The 14,804-nt window shown below is 43.6% G+C and overlaps 1 pseudogene; it reads left to right on the forward strand.

Moving 5' to 3' along the window:
• The first annotated feature begins 7,305 nt into the window (after positions 1-7,305).
• Positions 7,306-8,201, forward strand: LOC128588760 (zinc finger protein 280A-like; annotated as a pseudogene).
• The last annotated feature ends 6,603 nt before the right edge of the window (positions 8,202-14,804 follow it).

The raw sequence follows: 14,804 nt of genomic DNA on the forward strand, positions 1-14,804 counted from the left end.
ATCGCCCACCCTCACCTGCCCTGCACCTTGAATTGATTTGAGTTTTTCTATGTTGGCATGTATTAAATCCTGTACTGATTTCATACTAAAATTGAGTATATTGGATTCTTGGCTTCTCCATTCTTGTGATACTTTACTAAGAAGAATGTGTTCAAGTGATCATCTTGCCTCAGTTTTTCTATTTTTAGTAAGATGAGGTCTTGCTATTGTTCAGGCTGGTCTCAAACTCCCAAGCTCAAGGAATCCACCTGCCTAGGCCTCCCAGATTGCTAGGATTACAGGGGTGAGCCTTTTTTTTTTTTTTTTTTGAGACAGAGCCCAGGATAGATAGAGTGCTGTGGCATCAGCCTAGCTTGCGGCAACCACAAACTCCTGGGTTCAAAAGATCTTCCAGTTTAATATACACAAGTCCATAAACATTATTCACCATATCAACAGAAGCAAAAACAAAGACCATGTGATACTCTCAATAGATGCAGAAAAAGCATTTGACAAAATCCAACATCCTTTTTTGATTAGAACACTGAAAATATAAGCATAGGTAGCACATTTCTTTTTTTTTTTTAGAGACAGAGTCTCACTTTGTCGCCCTCGATAGAGTGCTATGGTGTCACAGCTCACAGCAATCTTCAGCTCTTGGGCTTAGGCGATTCTCTTGCCTCAGCCTCCCGAGTAGCTGTGACTACAGGCGCCTGCCACAACACCAGCTTTTTTTTTTTTTTTTTAATTGTGGTTTTTGGCCGGGGCTGGCTTTGAACCCGCCACCTCCAGCATATGGGACCGGCGCCCTACTCCTTGAGCCACAGGCGCCGCCCACACCCAGCTTTTTTTTGTTGCAGTTGTCATTGTTGTTTAGCTGGCCCAGGCTAGGTTCGAACCTGCCAGCCTCAGTGCATGTGGCTGGCACCATAACCTCTGTGCTATGGGCACTGAGCCAGATGGCACATTTCTTAAACTGATTGGACAAACCCACAGCTAATATTTTAATGAATGGAGTAAAATTGAAAACTTTTCCACTTAGAACTGGAACCGGACAAGGTTGTCCTCTATCGCAACTACTATTCAACACAGTGCTGGAAGTTCTAACCAATACAATTAGACAAGAGAAGGAAATAAAGGGCATCCAAATGGGAGCAAAGGAGGTCAAACTCTTCCTTTTTGCTGACGATATGATCTTATATTTATAGAACAACAAAGACTCAACCATAAGACTCCTGGAAGTGATCAAGAAATATAGTAATGTCTCAGGATATAAAATAAATGTCCACAAGTCAGTAGCCTTTGAATACGCCAGTAACAGTCATTATGAGAGGCTAATTAAGGACACAACTCCCTTCACCATAGCTTCAAAGAAAAATGTAATACCTAGCAATATACCTAACAAAAGAAGTGAAGCACCTCTATAAAGACAATTATGAAACCCTAAGAAAAGAAATAGCAGAGGATATTAACAAATGGAAGAACATACCATGCTCATGATTGGGAAGAATCAACATTGTTAAAATCGGTCTGTACTTTCCAAAGCAATCTACTGATTCAATGCCATCCATATTAAAATACCAATATCATACTTTCAAGACTTGGAAAAATGATTCTTGTTAAAAATATCTATACTTTGCTGGCTTGGTGCCCATAGAAAAGTGGTTACGGCGCCAGACATAGAAACTGAGGCTGGCGGGTTCAAACCCGGCTGGGGCCAACTAAACAAAAAAATAGCCAGGAATTGTGGCAGGTACCTGTAATTCCAGCTGCTGGGAGGCTGAAGCAAGAGAATCACTTAAGCCCAGGAGTTTGACGTTGCTGCGAGCTATGATGCCATGGCATTCTACTGAGGGCAACTCTGTCAAAAAAAAAAAAAAGTGTTTATACTTCCCAAAGCAATCCACAGATTCAATGCCATCCCTATTAAAATACCAATATCATACTTTCAAGACTTGGAAAAAGAATTCTTCATTTTGTATGGAACCAGAAAAAAAACCGTATAGTTAAGGCGGTTCTTAGTAAAAGAAACAAAGCCGGGGGGCATCAGCATACCAGACTTTAGGCTGTGCTACAAAGCCATAGTGGTCAAAAGAGCACAGTACTGGCACAAAAATAGAGACATAGACAGTTGGAATTGAATAGAGAACCAGGAAATGAAACTAACATCTTACAGCCACCTAATCTTTGATAAACCAAACAAGAACGTACACTGGGGGAAAGACTCCCTATTCAATAAATAGTGCTGGGAGAACTGGATATCCACATGTAGAAGACTGAAACTGGACCCACACCTTTCTCTACTCACAAAAATTGATCCAAGGGGCGGCGCCTGTGGCTCAGTCGGTAAGGCACCGGTCCCATATACCGAGGGTAGCGGGTTCAAACCTGGCCCTGGCCGAACTGCAACAACAACAACAAAAAAATAGCCAGGTGTTGTGGTGGGCACCTGTAGTCCCAGCTACTTGGGAGGCTGAGGCAAGAGAATCGCTTAAGTCCAGGAGTTGGAGGTTGCTGTGAGCTGTGTGAGGCCACGGCACTCTACCGAGGGCCATGAAGTGAGACTCTGTCTCTAAAAAAAAAAAAAAAGAAAAAAAATTGATCCAAGATGGCTTGGCACCGGTCACTCAGCGGCTAGGGCGCCCGCCACATACACTGGATCTGGCGAGTTCGAATTCCAGCCCGGGCCTGCCAAACAACAATGACAACTAAAAGCAAAAAATAGCCAGCGCCTGTAGTCCCAGCTACTTGGGAGGCTGAGGCAAGAGAATCACTTAAGCCCCAGGGGGTTGCTGTGAGCTGTGGTGCTACAGTACTCTACTGAGGGCGACATAGTGAGAGTGTGTCTCAAAAAGAAATTGATTCAAGATGGATAAAAGACCTAAATTTAAGGCATGAAATGATAAAAGTCCTCAAAGAAAGCATAGGAAAAACAATTGAAGATACTGGCCTGGAGAAAGACTTTATGAAGAAGACTTCTGTGGCAATTGCAACAACAAGAAAAATAAACAAATGGGACTTAATTAAACTGAAAAGCTTCTGTACAGCTAAGGAGATAACAACCAAAGGAAATAGACGGTCTACACAATGGGAAAGGATATTTGCATGTTTTGAATCAGACAAAAGCTTGTTCACTAGGATCTACAGAGAACTCAAATTAATCCACATGAAAAAAGTCAACAATCCCGTATATCAATGGGCAAGAGAGATGAATAGGACCTCCTCTAAAGAAGACAGATGAATGGCTAGCAAACATGAAAAAATGCTCATCGTCCCTATTAGAGAAATGCAAATCAAAACCACCCTGAGATATCATCTAACCCCAGTGAGAATGGCCCACATCACAAATCTCAAAACTGTAGATGCTGGCATGTATGTGGAAAGAAAGGAACACTTTTACATTGCTAGTGAGACTGCAAACTAATACAACCTTTTCTTTTTTTTTTTTTTTTGAGACAGAGTCTCACTGTGTTGTCCTTGGTAGAGTTCCGTGGCATCACAGCTCACAGCAACCTCCAGCTCTTGGATTTAGGCAATTCTCTGGCCTCAGCCACCTGAGTAGCTGGGACTACAGGTGCCCACCGCAAGGCCTGGCTATTTTATGTTGCAGTTGTCATTGTTGTTTAGCTGGCCCGGGCCGGGATCATACACCTTTGGTGTATGTAGCAGGCACCGTAACCACTGTGGTATGGGTGCCAAGCTGTAATACAACCTTTTTGTAAGGAAGGATGGAGAACCCCTAAAGAACTCAAGCTAGACCTCCCAATTGATCCTGCAACCCCATTACTGGGCATCTACCCAGAAGGAAAAAAAATCCTTTTACTAGGCTTGGTGCCTATAGCTCAGTGGCTAGGGCACCAGTCACATATACCGGAACTGGCAAGTTCAAATCCAGCCTGGGCCTGCCAAACAACAATAACAACTACAACCAAAAAATAACTGGGTATTGTGGCAGGCACCTGTAGTGGGCGCCTGTGTTTCCAGCTACCTGGGAGGCTGAGGCAAGAGAATCGCTCAAGCCAAAGAGATGGAGGTTGCTATGAGCTGTGACGCCATGGCACTCTACTGAGGGCCACATAGTGAGACTGTCTCAAAAAAAAAAAAAATCCTTTTACCATAGGATGCTTGCACTAGACTATTTATCGAAACTCAATTACAACTGCCAAAACGTGGAAACAGCCTAAATGCCCACCAACCCAGAATGGATTGACAAGCTGTGGTATATATATGCCATGGAATACTATTCAGCCATTAAAAAAGATGGAGACTTTACATCCTTTGTATTAACCTGGTTGGAAATGGAACACGTTATTCTTAGTAAAGCATCACAAGAACGGACAAGAATCTTATGTACTCAATTTTGATATGAGGACAATTAATCACCTAGTACATGGTGGGTGTGGGGTGAGGGAAGGGGAGAGCAGAGAGAGGGAAGGAGGGAAGGGGAGAGTCTCGGTGTTTGACACACCTTTTTTTTTTTTTGAGACAGTCTTGTTTTATCGTCCTCGGTAGAGTGTCATGGTGTCACAGCTCACAGCAACCTCCAACTCCTGGGTTTACGCGATTCTCTTGCCTCAGCCTCCCAAGTAGCTGGGACTATAGGGCACCACAATGCCCAGCTATGTTTTTGTTGCAGTTTGGCTGGGGCCAGCTGGGTTCGAACCCACCACCCTTGGTATATGGGGCTGGTGCCCTACCCACTGAGCCACAGGAGACACCCGCTGACACACCTTTTGGGGGCAGGACACAAGTGTAAGAGGGACTTTACCTAACAAATGCAATCAATGTAAACTTTTCTTGTACCCTTGACGAATTCCCAACAAAAAAAAAAATTAAAAAGAAAAACAAGGTCTTCCTGCCCCAGTCTCCCAAGTAGCAGTTCCAACGATAGGTTCCTGTCACATTTTTCTAGTTTTTAGGACAGACGGGGTCTCTCTCTTGCTCAGGCTGGTCTCTAATTCCTAACCTCCAGCAATCCTCCTCCCTTGGCCTCCTAGAGAGCTAGGATTACAGGTGTGAGCCACCATGCCCAGACTAAGCTTTTACTTTGTCTGTTTTTTGAGAGAAGATCTCTGTCGCCTGAGCCTGAGTGCAGTGTCATGATCATAGCTAACTGTAACCTTGAATTCCCAGGCTCAAGTGATCTTCCTGCCTCAGGCTCCCTAGTAGCTGGGACTACAGGCACCCGCCACACCCAGCCATGAGGTAACAATTAGCATCACTATTTTACACAGGAGAACTGAAGCTTGAACCATCTACTTAAGTGTCTTGACTACTTCAGATTTACCTCTCCAATTTCCCAAGTCTTCTGCAGCTGTGAAGTGAATGAAGCATGTAGGTCATGGGATTTCCCCAAATCAAGGTGGATTGCTTGAGCTCAGGAGTTCGAGATCAGCCTGAGCAAGAGTGAGACGCCACCTCTACTAAAAATAGAAAAATTAGCCAGGCATTGTGGCAGGAACCTGTATTCCCAACAACTCGTGAGCTTGAGGAAGGAGGATGTCTTGAGCCCAAGAGTTTGAGGTTGCTGTGAGCTATGATGACTCCACGGCATCCTACCCAGGACGATGGAGTGAGACTCTGTCTCAAAAAAGAAAAGAAGTAAAAGTTTAAAAAGTATTATCTCTTGGGTGGTGCCTGTGGCTCAAGGAGTAGGAAGCCGGTCCCATATGCCGGAGGTGGTGGGTTCAAACCCAGCCCCGGCCAAAAAAAAAAAAAAGTATTATTTCTTGGCAGGGCGAGGTGCCTCACGCCTGTAATCCCAGCACTCTGGGAGGCCGAGGCGGGTCGATTGCCTGAGTTTACGGGTTTGAGACTAGCCTGAGCCAGAGTGAGACCCCTGTCTCTAAAAATAGCTGGTCCTTGTGGCGGAAGCCTGTAGTCCCAGCTACTACTCAGGGAATCTGAGGCAAGAGCATTGCTCAAACGTCAAGAGTTTGAGGTTGGTGTGAGCTGTGATGACACAGCACTCTACCAAGGGCAAGAAAGTGAGAGCTCTGTCTCAAAAAATAAAATAAAAAAATAAAAAGCTCTCGACTGTAATCTTAGCACTCTGGGAGGCCAAGGGCTGAGGTGGTGGATCTCTTGAGTTCAGAAGTTCAAGACCAGCCTAAGTGAGAGTTAGGATCCCCCCACCCAACACCTTCTCCCCGCTACCCCCCTCCTGAAAAACAGAACAAAACAGTAAAATGAGCTGGGACTTGTGGTGGGTGCCTGTAGTCCCACCTACGGGGGGAAGGGCGGTCTGGGTGCTCTACAAGGGCAACAGAGTGAGACTGAGGTTTTTTTTTTTTTTTGTAGAGACAGAGTCTCACTTTATGGCCCTCGGTAGAGTGCCGTGGCCTCACACAGCTCACAGCAACCTCCAACTCCTAGACTTAGGCAAGTCTCTTGCCTCAGCCTCCCCAGTAGCTGGGACTATCGGCGCCCGCCACAACGCCCGGCTAGTTTTTCGTTGCAGTTTGGCTGGAGCCGGGTCTGAACCCGCCACCCTCGGTTGATGGGGCCGGCGCCCTGCCCACTGAGCCACAGGCGTCACCCAAAATCTCAGTGTTTTAAGGGAGGATTAAATAAAGTAGACATTTTGTCTTTTTAAATAAGTACTGACTATTATCTCGTGGTTGCACTTAGGTGGCAATTGCTATTATAAAAAGACCTCTTTGGAAGTTGAAGGGACCACGGGCTTCAAGCAAAAGTACTTTGAAGATGGCAGATCTCTTGTTGTGTGAGGAAGGACAAGAGTCACAACCCCTGAAGAGGGACACACGAGAATCCAAACCGAGGGGGGATGAAGACGAAGAAGATGCTGAGCTCATCTTTGTTGGGGTGGAAGATGTAAATAAAGATGCTGAAATTCTCTTTGTTAGGATGATTTCAAAACCGGCCATTTCACACATTTTCAACAGAGTCACCCCGGGCTCCTATTCAAGAAGAAAGGAAAGCCATCTCCATCAAGATTCTGCTCAGGGGTCTCCACCTGCAAATCACACAATCTCGCAGCAGACAGCAAAAAACGTGGTGCTGGTTCCTCCATCTGAACGGAGATCGACAGATGGTCCCACGACTCTTGAGTCTTTGTCTAAACCTGGTTGTGAAATGAGCTCACCACACGTTGTTCCTCAGAATTCCTTGGATTTGCTCTCCTCAAAGCCTCAGTGCCCAGTAGGAACTGTGATCTCTGTGGGAGGCAGAGATGAGAGTCCTTGGGATTCAAAGCGACTCTCCATTTCAGATATAAACAGCAAGAATCTCAAAAGGGCTAAACTCAGGGATGGAATCCCAGGGGTGTGCTCTTTACTTGTGGTCTCTCCCGATATCTCTCCCATAATGACCAGTTCACCCTCACGGGGTGTTTCCAACACATCAAGCTGTGTTCAGGACAGAGCTTCATGTCTGTGGGCTGATGATAATGAAAAGCCACATTTCAGTCTTGTGAATCCAGATGGAGCAAAGGGCCCTGAAGGATTGGTACTGACAGACTTTTCTAGGCTGGCAAGTCAAAACAAGAACTTAGACCCCGAGAAAGGAAATCTGGTCGTGCTACTTAGTGACTTTTACTACGGACAGCATAAAGGAGATGGGCTGCCGGAGCAGAAGACGCACACAACATTTAAATGCCTCAGCTGCTTGAAAGATCTAAAGAATGTTAAGTATATGAATCACGTGAAGCACCATTTGGAACTTGAGAAGCAGAAGAGCGATAGCTGGGAAAACCACACCACCTGCCAGCACTGCCACTGGCAGTTTCCCACTCCCTTCCAGCTGCAGTGTCACATTGACAGTGTGCACACTGCCCAGGAGCCCTCTCCCGTCTGTAAAATCTGCGAATTGTCATTTGAAACAGACCAGGTCCTCCTGCAACACATGAAGGACAACCATAAGCCCGGAGAAATGCCCTATGTCTGTCAGATTTGCCATTACAGATCGTCGGCCTTTGTTGATGTGGACACACATTTTAGAACGTGCCATGCTGACACAAAAACTTTGCTTTGTCCATTTTGTCTCAAAATTTTCAAAACTGCACCACGATACGTAAATCATTTTTGCAGTCACTGGAGCAAGAGAGTGTTTCGATGTCCCAAGTGCCGGCTACAGTTTTTGACCTCGAAAGAGGAAGTGGAGCACAAAACCAAGAGTCATCAGACATTTAAAAAGCAGAGCAAATACAAGGGTTACCTCCCGGAACACAAATTATTATTCGAACTTTAACGCAACCAAGATGAAGAGATGGGGCTTCTGTTATAAACAACACTGACCCTGGGCTGTCAAATGTAAAATCTTGGCCATGGACACTAGAGATATTAGATTCCCTTGCCACAAGAGTTCTAGCTAATAATATTTTCTTTCTTTCTTTTTGTTTTTTCTTTTTTTTTTCCTTTTTTTATTGTTAAATCATAGCTGTGTACATTAGTGCAATCACCTGTACCCATTCTAAGATGCACCATAGATGTGGCCCCACCCATTGCCCTCCCTCCACCAAAACCTCCCCCTTCCCTTCCCTTCCCCTTCCTTGGCCCTTTCCTCATAGTTTTGTGCTATAGTTGGGTTATAGTCTTCATGTGAAAGCTATAATTTAGCTTTATAGTAGGGCTGAGTACATTGGATAGTTTTTCTTCCATTCCTGAGATACTTTGCTAAGAAGAATATGTTCCAGCTCCATCCATGTAAACATGAAAGAGCTAAAGTCTCCATCTTTCTTTAAGGCTGTATAGTATTCCATGGTATACATGTACCACAATTTGCTAGTCCATTCATGGGTCCATGGGCACTTGGGCTTCTTCCATGACTTAGCAATTATGAATTGGGCTGCAATAAACATTCTGGTACAGATGTCTTTGTTATATTGTGACTTTTGGTTTTCTGGGTATAAACCTAGTAAAGGAATTATAGGATCGAATGGCAGGTCTATTTTTAGGTCTCTAAGTATTCTCCAAACATCCTTCCAGAAGGAATGTATTAGTGTGCATTCCCACCACCAGTGTAGAAGTGTGCCCTTTTCTCCACATCCACACCAACATCTCTGGTTTTGGGATTTTGTTATGAGGGCTACTCTTACTGGGGTTAGGTGATATTTCAAAGTAGTTTTGATTTGCATTTCTCTGATGATTAAGGAGGATGAGCTTTTTTTCATGTGTTTGTAGATCGTGCGTTTATCTTCTTTAGAGAAGTTTCTCTTCAAGTCCGTTGCCCACCCTGAGATGGGATCACTTGTTCTTTTCTTGCTAATATGTTTGAGTTCTCTGTGGATTCTGGTTATTAGACCTTTATCGGAGGTATAACCTGCTAATATTTTCTCCAATTCTGAGGGCTATCTGCTTGCTTTACTTACTGTGTTCTTGGCTGTGCAGAAGCTTTTTAGTTTGATCAGGTCCCAGTAGTGTATTTATTTTTTTTTTTTTTTTGTAGAGACAGAGTCTCACTTTATGGCCCTCGGTAGAGTGCCGTGGCCTCACACAGCTCACAGCAACCTCCAACTCCTGGGCTTACGCAATTCTCTTGCCTCAGCCTCCCGAGTAGCTGGGACTACAGGCGCCCATCACAACGCCCGGCTATATTTTGGTTGCAGTTTGGCTGGGGCCGGGTTTGAACCCGCCACCCTCGGTATATGGGGCCGGCGCCTTACTGACTGAGCCACAGGCGCCACCCCCCAGTAGTGTATTTTTGATACTGCTTCAATTGCCTGGAGAGTCCTCCTCATAAAATATTCACCCACGCCGATTGATTCAAGAGTTTTCCCTGCACTTTCTTCAAGTATTTTTATAGTTTCATGTTTTAAGTTTAAATCTTTTATCCAGTGAGAGTCTATCTTAGTTAATGGTGAGAGGTGTGGGTCCAATTTCAATCTTCTACAGGTTGCCAGCCAGTTTACCCAGCACCATTTGTTAAATAAGGAGTCTTTTCCCCACTGAATGTTTTTAATTGGCTTGTCAAAGATCAAATAATGGTAAGTAGCTGGATTCATCTCTTGGTTCTCTATTCTGTTCCAGACATCCAATTCTCTGTTATTGTGCCAGTACCATGCTGTTTTGATCACTATCGATTTATAGTACAGTCTCAGGTCTGGTAGCATGATTCCTCCTGCTTTGTTTTTGTTTCTGAGTAATGTTTTGGCTATTTGAGGTTTTTTCTGATTCCTATAAAATGAAGTATTACTTTTTCAACATCTTTAAAGTATGACAATGGAGCTAATAGGAATTGCATTAAAATTATATATTGCTTTGGGTAGTATAGACATTTTAACAATTTTGATTCTTCCCAGCCATGAGCATGGTATGTTTTTCCATTTGTTAACATCTTCAGCTATTTCTTTTCTTAAAGTTTCATAGTTCTCTTTATAGAGATCTTTCACATCCTTGGTTAGGTATACTCCCAAATATTTTATCTTCTTTGGCAATACTGTGAAAGGAATATAGTCCTTGACTGTTTTTTCAGCTTGGTTATTGTTGGTATATATAAAGACTTCAGATTTATGGGTGTTGATTTTGTAGCCTGAGACACTGCTGTATTCCTTGATCATTTTTAAAAGTTTTGTAGTAGAATCCCTAGTGTTTTCCAGATATACGATCATATCATCTGCGAAGAGTGAAAGTTTCACCTCTTCTGACCCTATGTGGATACCCTTGATCGCCTTTTCTTCCCTAATTGTAATGGCTAAAACTTCCATGACAATGTTAAAGAGCAATGGAGACAATGGGCAACCTTGCCTGGTTCCTGATCTAAGTGGAAATGATTTCAATTTAACTCCATTCAATACGATATTAGCCGTAGGTTTGCTGTAGATGGCCTCTATTAGTTTAAGAAATGTCCCTTCTATACCAATTTTCTTAAGTGTACTGATCATGAAGGGGTGCTGGACATTATCAAAAGCTTTTTCTGCATCAATTGAAAGAATCATGTGGTCCTTATTTTTTAGTTTGTTTATGTGCTGAATTACATTTATTGATTTACGTATATTGAACCAGCCTTGAGAGCCTGGGATAAATCCCACTTGGTCATGGTGTATAATTTTTTTGATGTGTTGTTGGATTCTGTTTGTTAGGATCTTATTGAGTATTTTAGCACCAATATTCATTAATGATATTGGGGCATAATTTTATTTTCTTGTTGGGTCTTTCCCTGGTTGGAGGATCAAGGTGACATTTGCTTCGTAGAATGTGTTGGGTAATATTTCTTCTTTTTCTATATTTTGGAATAGGTTTAGTAATACAGGTACTAGTTCTTCTTTAAAGGTTTGGTAGAATTCTGACGTAAAGCCTTCTGGTCCTGGGCTTTTCCTTTTAGGGAGATTTTGTATAGTTGATGCTATTTCAGAACTTGATATAGGCCTGTTCAACATTTCCACTTTGTTCCGGCTCAGTCTTGGTAGTTGGTGTACTTCCAGGTATTGGTCGATTTCTTTCAGATTTTCATATTTCTGAGAGTAGAGTTTCTTGTAGTATTCCTTAAGGTTTTTTTGAATTTCTGATGGGTCTGTTGTTATTTCATCATTACCATTTCCGATTGATGAAATTAGAGATTTTACTCTTTTTTTCCCGGTTAGGTTGGCCAAAGGTTTATCTATTTTATTGATCTTTTCAAAAAACCAACCTTTGGATTTATTGATCTGTTGTATAATTCTTTTGTTTTTAATTTCATTTCATTCTGCTCTGATTTTGGTTATTTCTTTTCTTCTGCTGGGTTTGGGGTTGGAGTGTTCTTCCTTCTCCAGTTGCTTGAGATGTCCCATTAAGTTATTAACTTCCTCTCTTTTTGTTTTCTTGAGGAAGGCTTGCAGTGCTATAAATTTCCCTCTTAGGACTGCCTTTGCAGTATCCCAGAGGTTCTGGTAATTCGTGTCTTGATTGTTGTTTTGTTCCAAAAATTTGGTGATTTCCTTCTTAATCTCGTCTATAACCCATCTATCCTTCAGCATAAGGTTGTTTAGTTTCCATGTTTTTGTATGGGTATGCAGGTTCCTGTTGTTATTGAGTTCAACTTTTATTCCATGATGGTCTGAGAAGATGCAAGGAATAATTTCTATTTTTTTAATTTTGCTGAGGTTAGATTTGTTGCCTAGGATGTGGTCGATTTTGGAGTATGTTCCTGGGCTGATGAGAAGAATGTGTATTCAGTTTTGTTGGGATGAAATGTTCTATAGATGTATGTTAAGTCCAGATGTTGAATGGTTAAGTTTAAGTCTAAAATTTCTTTGCTTAGCTTCTTTTTGGAGGATCTACCAGCACTGTTAAAGGCGTGTTAAAATCTCCAACTACTATGGAACTGGAGAAAATCAAGTTGCTCAAGTCTGTTAGAGTTTCTCTTATAAATTGAGGTGTGTTCTGGTTGGGTGCATAAATATTAATAATTGAGATCTCATCATATTGAGTATTACCTTTACCAAATATGAAGTGTCCATCCTTATCCTTTCTTACTTTGGTTGGTTTAAAGCCTGTTGCGTCTGCAAAGTGGATGGCAACCCCTGCTTTTTTCTGCTTTCTATTTGCCTGGAGAATAGATGACCATCCCTTCACCTTGAGTCTATATTTGTCTTTTAATGTAAGATGCAATTCTTGTATGCAGCAGATATCTGGCTTGAGTTTTTGTATCCAGTCAGCCAACCTGTGCCTCTTTAGAGGACAATTTAAACCATTCACATTATTTGAGAATATTGATAAGCCTTTTGAGAGTCCAGTGGACATTTTTAATCCTTTTGTGACTGTGGAAGTTGGAATTTGATGAGAATTTTCTGGGTGGGTTTACTTTTGTGGTGGAGGATTATGCTGGTCTTTATGGAAGATAGGTCTGAAAATATCTGGGAGAGCTGGTTTAGTTATGGCAAATTTCTTCAACATGTGAATGTCATTGAAGTATTTAATTTCTCCACATAAATGAAACTCAGTTTGGCTGGGTACAGGATCCTGGGTTGAAAGTTATGTTGTTTTAGGAGATTAAAAGTCGATGACCATCCTCTTCTGGCTTGAAAGGTTTCAGCAGAGAGATTTGCAGTCATTCTAATATTCTTGCCCTTGTAGGTGATGGTTTTCTTTTGTCTGGCTGCTTTCAGAATTTTCTCCTTCACATTAACTTTAGTGAAATTGATTATGATGTGTCTGGGGAATGTCTTTTTTTTTTGTTTTTTGTAGAGACAGAGTCTCACTTTATCACCCTCGGTAGAGTGCCATGGCATCACACAGCTCACAGCAACCTCCAACTCCTGGGCTAAAGTGATTCTCTTGCCTCAGCCTCCCGAGTAGCTGGGAGTACAGGCGCCCACCACAACACCCTGCTATTTTTTGGTTTACAGTTCAGCCAGGGCCGGGTTTGAACCCGCCACCCTCGGTATATGGGGCCGGTGCCTTACCGACTGAGGCACAGGCGCCACCTTCTGGGGGGTGTCTTATTCGGGTTGAGTCGTGCTGGAGTTGTGAAACTGTCTGCTATCTGAATTTCAGAATCTCTTGGCATGTCTGAAAAATTCTCCTTCATAATCTCATGGAGAAGAGACTCTGCCTTGTGAAGCCACTTCATCATTTTCAGGGATCCCTATAAGATGAATATTGGTTTTCCTCGAATTGTCCCAGAGCTCTCTGAGAGAGTGATCTGTTTTTGCTCTCCATTTCTCTTCCTCTTTGAGAGTTTGGGAGTGTTCGAAACCTTTGCCTTTAATGTCAGAAAATCCTTTCTTCTGCTTGCTCCATTCTGTTGCTGAGGGATTTGACTGTGTTTGTCTGATCTTTTTTTTTTTGTAGAGACAGAGTCTCACTTTATGGCCCTCGGTAGAGTGCCGTGGCCTCACACAGCTCACAGCAACCTCCAACTCCTGGGCTTAATTAAGTGATTCTCTTGCCTCAGCCTCCGAGTAGCTGGGACCACAGGCGCCCGCCACAACGCCTGGCTATTTTTTGGTTGCAGTTTGGCCGGTGCCGGGTTTGAACCCGCCACCCTCGGTATATGGGGCTGGCGCCCCACCGACTGAGCCACAGGCGCCGCCCGTGTTTGTCTGATCTTTGAGGGCTGCAACTTCTTGTCTCTATGTGTCAATATCTTTAGTCATTTGGTCTTTGAATTCATTGAATTCTTGAGATATCTTTTGGGTTACTGCTTGGAATTCTAATTCAATCTTATTTGCTATCCAGATTCTGAATTCGATTTCTGACATCTCAGCTATTTGTTTGTGCATGGGATCTTGTGCTGTGTCTGCCCCATTGATCCTTGGGGGAGTTGATCTACTCTGATGATTCATATTGCCAGAGTTTTTCTGTTGATTTCGCCTCATGATTGTTTTTCACTGTTGCCTCTGACCATCCTCAGAGTTGGGGAGGTTTCTCTCCAGGATTAGACCGCAGCGGGATTACTCTGTTGTTGCTGGATCTTTGTAGGGAGTGACCCTGTGTAGTTCTTCTTCGGCTGCCCCAGCTCGGGAGTTCTGGTTGTGGAAGCAGCTGTGGAGTGTGACACACCCAGATCCAGCAAGAGGGTGGGAGGTGGTGTGCACAGTTCTGGGAGTGCCTGGTGCCCAGTGAGTTTGGCACAGAGAGCCCAAGGCTCCAGCAGTCTCTGGCCAGGAAAAGGGCTCTGCACAGAGACAGGGAGGGCTCCAGAGGGCACACGGCTACCAGTGTCCCTGGCCAGATGAGCAGGCCAGTGTGGAGGCAGGGAGCGTACAGGAGGGAGGAGGCGGGGTTGTGTGGTTCCTGCAGTTCCTGGTCAGGGCATGCAGAGGCCCTGTGGGCGCAGCTCTTATGGAGGTCCAGGCGGTGCCAAGCCCAGGAGTTTGAGGTTGCTATTAGCTGTGACACCACAGCCCTCTACCCAGGGCAACTGCCTGAGGCTCCAGTGTGCCAAAA

This window comes from Nycticebus coucang, chromosome 6, assembly GCF_027406575.1.
Source record: "Nycticebus coucang isolate mNycCou1 chromosome 6, mNycCou1.pri, whole genome shotgun sequence".
Classification (NCBI taxonomy): Eukaryota; Metazoa; Chordata; class Mammalia; order Primates; family Lorisidae; genus Nycticebus; species Nycticebus coucang.